Raw genomic sequence first — 12,487 nt, 5'->3', positions numbered from 1 at the left:
GCTCTAGTCTCAATAGGGCACGCCTAGTGTTAAGGAGAATGTATTTAGAATGAGGCAGGTGTGATAGGTCCATGGTGAGTGGGGCAGGTAGAGGCATGCTGTCGATGAGTGATTTTTAGGTCTCGGCTTAGAGACGCGCGAAGCGCGTTCTCGGCAGAGAACTATAGCAATCGTTTTAGGCGACAAACGGAGACAAGAGCTGGGCACGCGGCAGCATTCTGAATGGGAGAGGGAGCGACAAGAGCTGGCCACGCGCGGATTTGGTCGCGCGCATGCTCACGGCGACGGCCTCTCCGCCGCGCGCCGATGACTGCTCTCTTCCTCAGAAGCCTTTGCCTGGCTACATCTCCCGCACCTGATGTGCCGCACCGCCCTTTGTGCCCCCTGAAGTGTGCGCTGTGCGAGTCTCACCCCCATCACGTCTCGCACAGCCTCTCTGCCTCGCCTGCGCCCTGGGTCACTGAGCGTACGACAGGCGGCGCGGGCACTGTAAGCGCACCGCCCTACGAGTCGCACCTGCCTGGTACGACTCGTACACTCACTTCGAATCGTACTATCTCCCAAGTACGCTCCCGAGTACGCGTCTCACGCGGGATGCGTGAGACTCGGTAGGTTCGTCCCCCGATCGGCGTACGAGGCGCACAGAGGTGTTCAGGCCTCACGGACAGCGCGTCCCCGCCTTAGGTCTTGCCTGCAAGCTAGGGAGGGCGTGTTTGGAGCCTCTTGTTTAGCAACAGAGTCCACACGTAGGACAGATGGAATGAAGATCAATTCTGGAAACAAGTAAAAACGTTATTTTTTTTATAGACCTATTTTCCATAAATAGAATTGCTTAGGGAATCATTTTAAAATGTTACGCTTCTGAAGACCAGCGTATGCCACAACAAACGCCTACACATCTCAGAAACTCTGAGTTTCATTAATTCTCATTGACAATGTTGACTATTGGAGACAAACCCAGGATCAGAGGTCTACCATTGAGCCACCTTTAATAGCAGCAGACTTTAGAAAAAGGTCCTCCTCCTCCAACGTTCTAATGTCTTGTTACAGGGTTCTGGAGACCAGTTAGTAAGGCCTGGTTCGGGCTGATAATAGAATATGACACAGCAAACTCGAACATAAAAATAAACCTGAAAACACTTTTAATCAGATTTCTACTAAGCAAACTTTAAATGAAATCGCAGCACTGAATGTTCCTCCTTACAGCTGTGTTGAAAGACTGGTGGTCTACATGTAGGCAGCTCCGAGGCCGTGTTAATGCTCCCCTGTGTCGCTTTGTTTCCAGGTATTTTCTGTGCAGCGATATCACAGAGCTTTGTTCTCTGTTACGTTTGTCACACACAAGCATATATTTTTGAGCATCTGTTTTTTTTGTTCATATTGTTTCGTTGCCGCTGTACAGTGATGCAACGCCGCATGTAAACACAGTCCACTGCCGCCCACAGTGTAGGCACACGTGCAGTCTTAACCGCCATTCACCCCGCAAAAACGGAAGCGCGCCCACTGCTTTGTTGATACCTTAGGTCAGTGTTTACAATCATGCGCCTTGTTTCCTCTGTGTTAGCTTGTTTTGCTATGCCCGTCCGATCGCAATGAAGGACAGTTATTTCTCTAATAAAATGGTTCAGTAGCTGTCACGAGCATCATGAATGCTATGTGTACAATGGATCCAATGCACGTGCACCCTTCCTTCCAGAGTGTACGCATCTGCACGTCCTGCAACCTTTGGCCATTTCAAAAAGGAGATTTCGCATCAAGCGGTAGAAACTGGTGCATCCATTGGATTTATGGACGTGGCCAAGAAATAGGCAGAGAGAAGTTATCTACATTGTATTGCAGGATCCGGTGACTGGTCACTTGGAAAAACACCACATGCAACTATCTGCCATGAGCAGTGCGCAGGCACGAAGGCGCAGTATCACACTTCTTGTGCAAATACACATTCACACGTGCACTAAGAGGACTATTCTGGGGACGTACTTACATTCTGTAATGTTGATTACCATTGCGGGGAAGCTTACACTTGCTCGCCCTGGTTGCTGCATTTGTTGCGGAGGGGGCTCTTACGCCACTGGTTCCTCCACCTCTTTACAAGGAAGGAGATATGATGAATGACTTCCTAATAAGAGCACGGCATTGCAGTTGGAGCGTTAGAACCGCCTCACCCCCTGTTCCTCGTTCTGCTAGTTTTTCGTCCCCCCACCCCCCTGTTGCCCTTGTCCCGCTCGCTTGTCTGCCCCCCACCCCCTGTCCCTCGTCCCGCTCGCTTGTCTGCCCCCCCACCCCCCTGTTCCACGTTGTGCTTGTTTTTCGTCCCCCCACCCCCTGTCCCTCGTCCCGCTCGCTTGTCTGCTCCCCCACCCCCTGTTCCTCGTTTTTCATCCCCCCCCCACCCCCCTGTCCCTCGTCCCGCTCGCTTTTCTGCCCCCCCAACCCCCTGTTCCTCGTTCTGCTCGCTTGTCTGCCACCCCCCACCCCCCTGCTCCTCGTTGGGGGGACAAACCACCTGGTGCACAGAAGGGAATTACGAGACATTTGCTAGAGGAGGAATAGAGAACATATTTAAACCGTTTTACCTTTGAAACTCCTATGAATATTGACGTTAAGTGGATATAGTTGGTGTAGTCTAGATCATTTTTGCATTACTGAGCAACATTAATAAATGTCATTTTCACCTTCTTTTCTGCATAGTTCTTACTCCACTGCCCCAAATTTGACCTTTTACCTCACACCACCATGAAAAAGCATGCACATAGTTTTCCCGGCATTTGTTGGAGAGCCGTCGTTTAGGACATAACTTCGGCATGTTTCAAGACCTTCCCTTCCACTGCCCCGTTGATTGCTGGGTGCTGCTTGTACAGATTTGTAGGGAGTGAAGACGTAGTACTAGCACTACAATTTCCGTGAAAATGCTTCAAGGTGGAGAATTGGGTCGTTTGAAAAGAAGGCTCTGCTTTTTCTTTAGTTTGGGGCTTAATGTGCTTCGATGCCTCGAGAGGTGTATAAAGCGCTTTATAGATCCAACGGCATTATAGTTTATCACAGTTAAGCCTCGTGGGGAGGAACAGGTCTCATGTTTCAAACTTTATGGGTGTAGACTAGTTAACTATTGTCGCTTGGAGCCGTCCCTAGCGGGGTTACAGCCAAGCCCCCTCATAGAGGTGGGCGAGCAACTGAAGGCTTGAGCAGAAGCCCGGCTGTGGCTCGGACCCCGTCCTCGTGGACCCTCCAGTCTAAAACGAGCCGAGCCTCCGTCTGCCTTCCGCGCCCCTTTCGTGCACTATGACCTCTTTCTCCTGTGAGTAGCAGAGGAAGCGGGCGTTGAAGTGACCGGCTCCATCTGGCCTCAGGCCCAGTAAGTAAAACCGACATTGAAACGAGTTTCAGGCCCTATTTCATGTAATTGACTTTACTGGCAAAAAACACTGACAGATTTCTGAACAATTTTTGTAAAAACGTTAAGGGAATACATGTCCGTGATACCGGTCGAGGGGCACTATTAGATACTAGATACAATTCAATGCAATACACTATTAGGATCACAAAATGTCAGCTTCCGTGTTTGAGCCACGCCTCTTTCAGACCCACGCCATTCTATACTTACACAATAAACATTGAAACCCCTTGGCGCTGCCCTCTTCTCCGATACGATGATGTGAGAGTTGCCAGTGGAGGAGAGCTGGGTCGGACTGGCCAATAGAGTCATCAGGCAGGGCCCGATTGGCAGGTCTAACAGGTCAGTTCGATTAAGCTATTGGCAATGTAAATGACAATGCCATTTATTTATGATTTAAAAAAAGAAAAAGAAATAAAAAAATCATGAGCAATGCCAATAGCTCTACCTTTAATGCTGCAGAGACCATTGCATTGTAAATGCTTGTTCTATTTCAAACCATATCGGAGTATAATCCGGATTTACAGTCAGCCAATTCGCTCCCTGTTTGCACAGAAACGCTGTCTGGTAATTCCTGAAGTTGGGGAGACCCAGACCGCCTTTTTCTTTAGATAGCTGCAGCTTAGTCAGAGATATTCTGGGCTTCTTCGCTGCCAAAGGAAGGTACCAAAAAGCTTATCGATCTTGTTTAGAAAGTCAGAAGAGAAAGTCATCAGTAACATGCTTGCCAGGTAATTCACTAAAGGAGTCACCATCATTTTCAGTGTTTCAGACCTTCGCCACCATGTGAGATATTTAGGCGTCCACCCATCAAGTAGGCTGGAGATTTTTTTGAAGGTCAAGTTTTCGTTAGTGTGCAGGGTGGAGATTAATTCTTTGTCAAAATCCAATCCTAGATATTTAAAGCATTTTGGCTGCCAAGTCAGGCCTGAATCATCCAACACCTCTTTGTTACCCAGGTTATTTAGGAGTTTTACTTTAGTTTTATCTTTGATTAATTTGTACCCTGATACACAGGAGAAGTTTTCAATTGTGGACATGAGGGCAGGGATAGCTTCCATGCCATCTCCGAGACAACTACGGCAATCCTCATTTTTAAACTCATCACTCCTTCTTTTGATTTGCTGTTTATACTGCCATCGAGCACTCGCTACCTTGTGCAGAATTCTAGCGCTGGTGAGAAGTGCTTTCCTGAGCTGCCTATTGTCGCTTGAACAATGAGAATCAAACCACCTGGTACCCTCAAGGTTTCTCCGCACCGGTTTTAAGAGGAATGTTCTAATATGATCACTAAGCTCCTCAAAGTGATACTGAATATTAAGACCTTCAGACACCTCAATTTCTGCTCATAATCAACATAGCCTTGTGAATAGAGGTACTTGACTTGACTGCACTTAAGCGCATACACCATCTCTAGAAGAGTTCTCTTGATGTGGGTCTTAATAAAACAGCAGCGCCCTAAAACAGCGACTTTTTATAAACTGAGAAAGACTGACGGTGAAGTAGTTCAGTGAGGTGAGAATTTTCTGAAGATCGGAGAATAAACAGAAAATGCACTACCACCCTTACATGAGAGATGGGGTGATGCAGGCATGCATGCCTTCCTACATCACCCTAAACATTCTTAGTGTGGGAGAATTTTCATCCAATATCCTTCCCTCCTATGCAGTTTCTAACTGAGAGAACTTTTTCTTTTATTGAGAGGGAATGTCTAGTTCTGCTCTACATAAGAACATTTATAAACAGGATCGTGTTTACCTTTTTAACTTCATGTAGCTAATCAAAACGTACAAGTGCTTTCTGCCAATATTAACATTGCAATAAAGGTGTGGATTACGCACTCCTCGTTTGGTTTAAAGGTAAGTAAGTTGTGGTGTGCTTCGAAGATATCACTCCCCGACAGTTAAAGTGTAGCAATCAAAGTACAGTCTGTGGCACCTGAGATAGATGTCAACTCCCCGAGCACAACCTTTATGAAACATACCAACATGACAAACAAAGAATACTCTATACTGAACAACCTAGCCAAAAGAGAAGAAATTACGTATCCATCAGCAGACAAAGGAGGTGCTTTAGTCCTCATGGATACAAGTTTCTACCGAGAAAAAGTGCAAGAACATCTTTCTGATATCAATACATACAGTCTCATACAATACAATACAACTAAACAGTACAAAGAAGTACTAATCAACATTCTATCTACAGCACATGACAATGGCATCATTAACCTGAAAACCAAACAATATCTGACTCCCAACAACCCAAGGACTCCTAGCATGTATATGCTACCGAAAATTCATAAGGATACAACCAATCCTCCATTCAGGCTAATTGTTTCTACTCGTGGCAGCATCCACGAAGGTACTGGAAAATTGATAGACAAGTACTTACAGCCTCTGATTCAACTTTCTCGCACTTATGTGAAAGACACAACAGATTTTCTTTATCAGATACGTGATATCACTTTTGAGGACAATGAATCTATTTGGTTATGTTCAATAGATGTCAAGTCACTCTATACCAGTATACCGCATGACCTTCGCATGGAAGCCATCGAGAATTTATTGTTGCATTCAAACATAGACAATGATTTCCAGATTCTCATTATGCAACTGATGTATTTCACCTTATATCAAAGTTACTTCTCATGGGAAGACCAATGCTACGCGCAGTTGTCTGGAACTTCCATGGGCAATTGCGCCGCACCGGTCTATGCAAATGCATTCATGAAACATTTCGAGGAGAACAACATTCTAAATCATCATCCCTGGAACACACATGCCAGAATATTTCTGAGATATATCGATGACATTTTTGTTCTTTGGCAAGGTGATCAAAAATCTTTACAAGTAGCTCTCACACAACTGAATTGTATCAATGACCGGATACAATTCACGTTTGAATTGAGTCAAGAGACTATCACCTTTTTAGATGTAAGTGTTACTAGAGTCAAGAATCACCTAGAGACTAACGTATTCAGAAAAAAGACCGACAAGAACAACACACTTCACTACAAGTCATTTCATCAAAAGCCCTTAAAGAATCACCTCCCGTTTTCCCAACTGCTTCGGGTAAAACGGATAGTATCAGACACAGACAAATATGAGGAGCAAGCAAATCACATGTTGAGACGTTTTGAACAAAGGGGTTACCCCCAAATTATCTTGAAAAATGCAAAAGAACGATGTGACAAACTTGATCGTCATGAAGCCTTGACAGTAAAAACTAAAGTTGATGTGAAGAGACCTGTGGTTGTCTCAAAATACTCAGTGGTGTCGAAAGCATATAAAGCTTTCAATATTGAAACATTGGCCCATCATCAGCACCGAGCATGAGTTCAACCAAATCTTTAATGACCAACCACTTTTTGCATATAAGAGGGCAAACAATTTAAAAGAGATCATTAAGAAGCCCAGACAAGCTTCTACCATTGGGTTTAAAGGCAATCAACCATGCCTCAACTGCAAAAACTGCAACAATTTAATCAGAGGATCGGTTATCAAACACCCAATGAAGGCACCAACATCAATCTAAAACTGAATGCGACATGTGACACGGAAAATGTCATTTACATTATAAAATGCCCCTGTGGTTTAGTTTACACGGGAAAGACTTCACGCAAATTGAAGACACGAATAAACGAACACAAGAGCAACATAAGGACTGGAAATATTAAATCTACCCTAGCAGCACACTTCAAAGAGAACAAGCATAGCATCAGCCAATTGAGATTTGCTGCCGTGGAGGTTGTGGCAAAGCGCGACGACAGAGACAATAACAACTTTCTTTTAAAACGTGAAAATCATTGGATTAAATTCTTGCAATCTTCCAAACCTCTTGGCCTAAATGACCGCATTGAATTTTTATGTTATCTTTAAAACCACCACCATTGACTATGCTCTGGGTCTTGCAATTATGGTTATTATTGTTTAATCACATCCATCAATTTTTTTCATTTGACTGCATGTTCATTGAATTTCTCACATTCGAAAACTCACATCACTCTAAGATGGCCACCGTTTTTAATGTCCTCTTTCTATGTTCACGACTTCATACTCTTTCACTTCCGTATATACGGCACGGGTGACCAGTGATGGCTAGCGAAGGGCGCATGAGATAGACACGCGGGTCTGCATTCTCCTAATAAGTAAGTTTCAACAACGTTAGATACGAGCGCATTTATTGTTTGTTCTGTAACCTTTATTACGGGATTAGTGGGTCGGACACAGGAACGGCACCCAAACACGTTTAAGGTTTTTTCATTTATGTTTGTTTCATTGAGCACTTCAGTTATGAGAACTCTTTTCCTAACGCTAATGGCGACTTAGTTTTTTGGTTAACTCCACGAGCACATTGGGTTTTTACAACCACGCATGACACGAATACACACGGGGTTCTACGCACATTTTTGTAAGACTGTTAGTCACCCGGTCAATTTTCGATATGCAGGACATAAGACATTGTTATAAGACATTATTCGGAGGTTCATGTACATACTGAATATATATTTTGTTTTCAGACCACCCCTGATGAAGGACAGACCGTCCGAAATGCATTGGGTGATGACGTACCTTCATGTGTTGTAAACAACAAGTGAACTTGTTTATGGATTATAATCATTTGAAAAAAAAGAATGAACATTCATGTGATGACAACATGAAATAAATGAAGAAAGAATTCTACACAACTTTGGTTTACATTTCCTTTGGAGTTTAACTATGGAATAAAACGAGAATTATTTTCATAAAGGTTGTGCTCGGCGAGTTGACATCTATCTCAGGTGCCACAGACTGTACTTTAATATTAACATTGCAACAGTCAACATTAGGCATATCTTATTTCCTAATATTACTTTTTGATTATTCACTCCCCAGGAACTGGTAACGACATATCACGATATATGGATGTCATCCTGATTGCCATTCTGTGATTGAATAACCATCTTTACCGCCATTATTTCATCCTAGGCAAGATCTTTGGTTGGTACATTCCGGCTTGAATGTAATTTGTAGGGTCCTCTCTTATTGGGAGTAACTATGAATGAGCAATGTGACTGATACAGGTGCCAAATTGAGCAGAGAACAAAGAAAGACATGTTCTTGGAGGCAGCTCACATTGATTCTCTTTCACAAAGGGAGGATGATGCAAGCTCTGGTGATACAAGCTACAACAGGCTGATTGATAGTACTGCTGTCCTATTGGCTGTCCGTGTGTGTGCCTGAAGATATGTTGCAAGTGGGACTTTCCAGAAAGAATTATCCACAAGCTGGTCGCTGAGGAAATATAAGCAAGTGCTCATGAGCAGTGCTCTAAGGCCTATAGAGTCAACCTTGCCAAGCCTCGCACGGATGGCAGTGGACAGCTATCACCCCAAGTGAATACATCAAAGGTAGGCCCACGGCCTCCTCCTGATGTAAGGACCAGATTAAGGGGATATAAGACCAGGCACTAGGCCTAGTTCAACCACCATGATGCAGATTCCACAAAGTTTTCTGCATCAGGAGTGCATTGTGCAAGGCACACCAAGGTGCAGAGAATAGAGAGGAGTTGTCGACCCAAAGGTTCGTTTGAGTATGGAGGATTTTCTTTTGTTCCCGGAGAGACTTGATTATGCAGGATTGTATGGCATGCAGCAAGTCCCAAGCCTCTAAGAGACAATCTGCCTTTTAGTCAATTCCTCCGTCTCAAAAGAAATTGTAGCAAAAACTGTGATTACCAAGAACAAGCAATGGACCTGAGCAAAAAACTGAAAAAGAGGGACTATACTGAAAGAGTCATCAAAAAATGTGAAAAGAGAGCTGACAACCAACCTCGTGAGTGTCTCTTACAAACATATCCAAAAGAACCAGTAAAAGATCTAACCACGTGTGTGACTACTTACAATCCAGCAACATATGCTATCCAGAAGTTAATCAAAAAGAACTGGCATATAGTGAACACCGGACAGTTCGATTGGCCCAGACCAAGGTTCGCAAATAGAAGGACCAAAAATCTCAAGGACACCCTTGTGCATACCCGTCCCAGGTCTACAGCTCCCGTACCTATAACCAACAGTGTCAATATGACTCCCCTGTCAGGACACTTCCCGTGCGGAACTTGTGTGGCTTGCAAAACAACAACAGCCACAAAAACTCTACAATTGAAGAATGATTTTGTATGGACTCAGAAACAGTTCACAAACTGCAACTCATCTCATGTTATTTACATGATTCAGTGCCCGTGCCAGAAAAAATACATCGGGATGACCTGCCGCGAAGTCAAGCTCAGGATAGGAGAGCACAAGAGTAATATCAGGCTGAAAAAGAACACCACCAAGTTGTGCTCCCACTATTTGGAAAAGAACCATACCCATGAGGAAATGCAATGGACAGTCATTGAAATGCTGACCAACAAATCTGGCAATGCCGAAAAGGTACTGTACGAAAAGGAGCAAAGATGGGTGGACCGCTTGCGCACTTTTGAAACTGGTTTAAATGATAACATAGCTTGGCACCACTTTGCCAAGTAAATTACCAACACTCCCACTCGACGAGATATGACTACTTGACCCCTTGTATTTCCCAAGTGCACCCACAACTGGCACTACTCAATAGATGTAACTAACTATCTATCATCCTGCATCAGTGCTCTAATCATCACAATGCTGTAATTATAATCGGTGACCGCCTATGAATCTTTAGGTTTGTAACACGTCACGAGAATAACTGACGCTGCCAATGTGCCTTTAAATTTTGAGGCGCCCAACCGCCTTTAAAAAAGAGACTACAACCCGACTTCCGCACTCCGGGGGCAGAGTCAGCACAAGGCTGGAGTGCAGTCTCCATGCGGGTAATGGCGGAAGATTTCCCCGACTCTTCTTCTTGGGTAAGCCGTATAATTTCTCTCTTCCTGACCGAGGTCCTTGCTCTGCTTTAGCTCTGCAGCACATGAAGGCATCCCCCGCAGGAAGCAGAGTTCTCAATCACGACAGGTAAGAACTTTACTGCGTCGCAATAGCGGGCTTTACCTTCTTGCCGTCTAACATGAAAGAGCGTGTAACAGCCCTTGACAGTAATTCGCCCAATGTACCGTCAGGATTAGACCATCCGCTAGCACCAACTTGCCGACGAGAGGCTCAGTAACAGCAATTAGATCTCACGGCCATACAGTTTATAGCTTACTTATTGTGTGTAATCCAGGATAGAGAATAAAAGGGCACACCTCCCTGGGTTGAATGAACATCATATAACATGGCACTCGACCCGAGGCTGAGAGAGACCCCTTGGCCAGCAGCGACATAACTTTGAAATAATAGATGATGAGATTAACAAGCGCTTGCACTCTATAAAGAATATGTATTCATAGCCCCCCACTTTTTCCTTCCTCCCCCCATGAGGAGTGTTAATAAAATTATTACCTGAACTGCGCTCGTCCTCGTGAAAAATTCCTCATGAGTAACACTAGTGTTAATGAGACTACTAGCTAAATTACTGCACTTACCCATTTCTTAGAATCACTGCTTTTAGCTAAAAAAAGCTTTACATGTACATTCTTCCATAGATCGTGAAGAACACAACACTCATATAAATGCAATGAGTTTGGGATTACCGCACAAATCGTGTGAGTAGCATTATATGTGTATGTAAATATTGTTTGTCCTATTTTTATGTAAGTCCTGACGAAAGCTCTACAGACCGCCTGGCCCAATAGAGCTGAAACATGTCGACAATTCTAACCCAGTAATACTACACGGCCTAGTAACTCGGCCAACAACTGAGTATTCACAATTTTTAATCAATGAAAGTTTGCCCTATACTAAAAAAATTTCTGGCACTCATTTTCATTTCTTAAACCATTTTTTGGGGAAAGTCCTTCTGTCTCTGGACACTGCACTCGAGACTGGAGGTGCCTCTGGATGAGGCTAGCAGTACACACTAACAGGAATAACCCTATGATAACTGCGTGAATGTCAATGTGGGGCGGATGAAACAAATACACCGCAATTTCCAAACAGACATTGACTTCTCTGAGGGTTTCCTTATTTGCACTGAACCAAAGGTCGAGCAGTGTAACAAGTGTGCAATTTTGTTGATTATAAATTGATTATTTTGGGGAAAGAAACGGACACTTTAAATCCTCATCCCTCCCTGTTGATTAACTATGCAGCAAGTCACCCCTAAGGGCTTTCGACCCTGTGTGTGGGATCCTAGTTTACAAAATGAGGTAGATTGAAGGCCCTACTCCGTCATTTTGCCCAACACCATTAAATGTGCCTTTCACTTCTGAGGTAGCTCAACGCATAGGTGGTTCTGAGAAGAATGTATTCCTGCTAGCGTAGTGTAGCTGCTGCCTCACCGTTTATTGTGCTGCTATTTCAGAGAAGGTGTAAGATTTAGGAAGATGGTGCCGCTTCCATGATGGGGAAATGAAGTGTAACCTCAGTCTGTACATTTGTGAGGCTAAAGGCCCTGAGTGCGTGATGTGTGACATGATTATTTTTTTTTTACAGAGTTTTATGTAGCGCAAACTTGACCCGAATCGGGTATCAGAGCCGTTTACATAGCACCAGTTACATTACATGAGGACACATTCATTTTTGTTAGGTACGGGGAGATTAAGTGATTTGTCCAGAATCACAGGATGTTCAGCGTCATTGCCGAGACTCGAACCCAGTTCCCCAGATTCGAGGTCGATCGCCCCAGCCGTTAGGCCAACTCCTCTCCCCAGTGAATGACTATACGTTCCCCAATGTAGATGTAACCAGATTTCTGGAGGGCCAAGGCTATAATAGGGGGATTGAAAATAAAGTTTGACAAATATGGTGTGAAAGGGGGTTTGGGCGAGTGCCAATCACCTACAGATGCCCGAGAGACTCCTAACCCTGTGATGTGATTCCATCTAGCGTTCAGAGGCCCGAGCAGAGGATGCTCTAAGACTGGCAGGTGGGACCTGCGGGAGGCTGCCGCGTGGAGTGCTGATTTGGCAGTATTGAGGGGCGCTACGCCGCCTGGGAGTGGTGGGGCCAGTGGACTGATGTGGGGCCTTGGCCGAAGGATGCTGCTTGATCCTTGGGGCCCAGAATATAAAGAGTGGCCAGCAGACTACACCTGCCCC

Source organism: Lissotriton helveticus, chromosome 9, assembly GCF_964261635.1.
Source record: "Lissotriton helveticus chromosome 9, aLisHel1.1, whole genome shotgun sequence".
Classification (NCBI taxonomy): domain Eukaryota; kingdom Metazoa; phylum Chordata; class Amphibia; order Caudata; family Salamandridae; genus Lissotriton; species Lissotriton helveticus.
Note: the sequence above shows the minus strand (reverse complement) of the source record.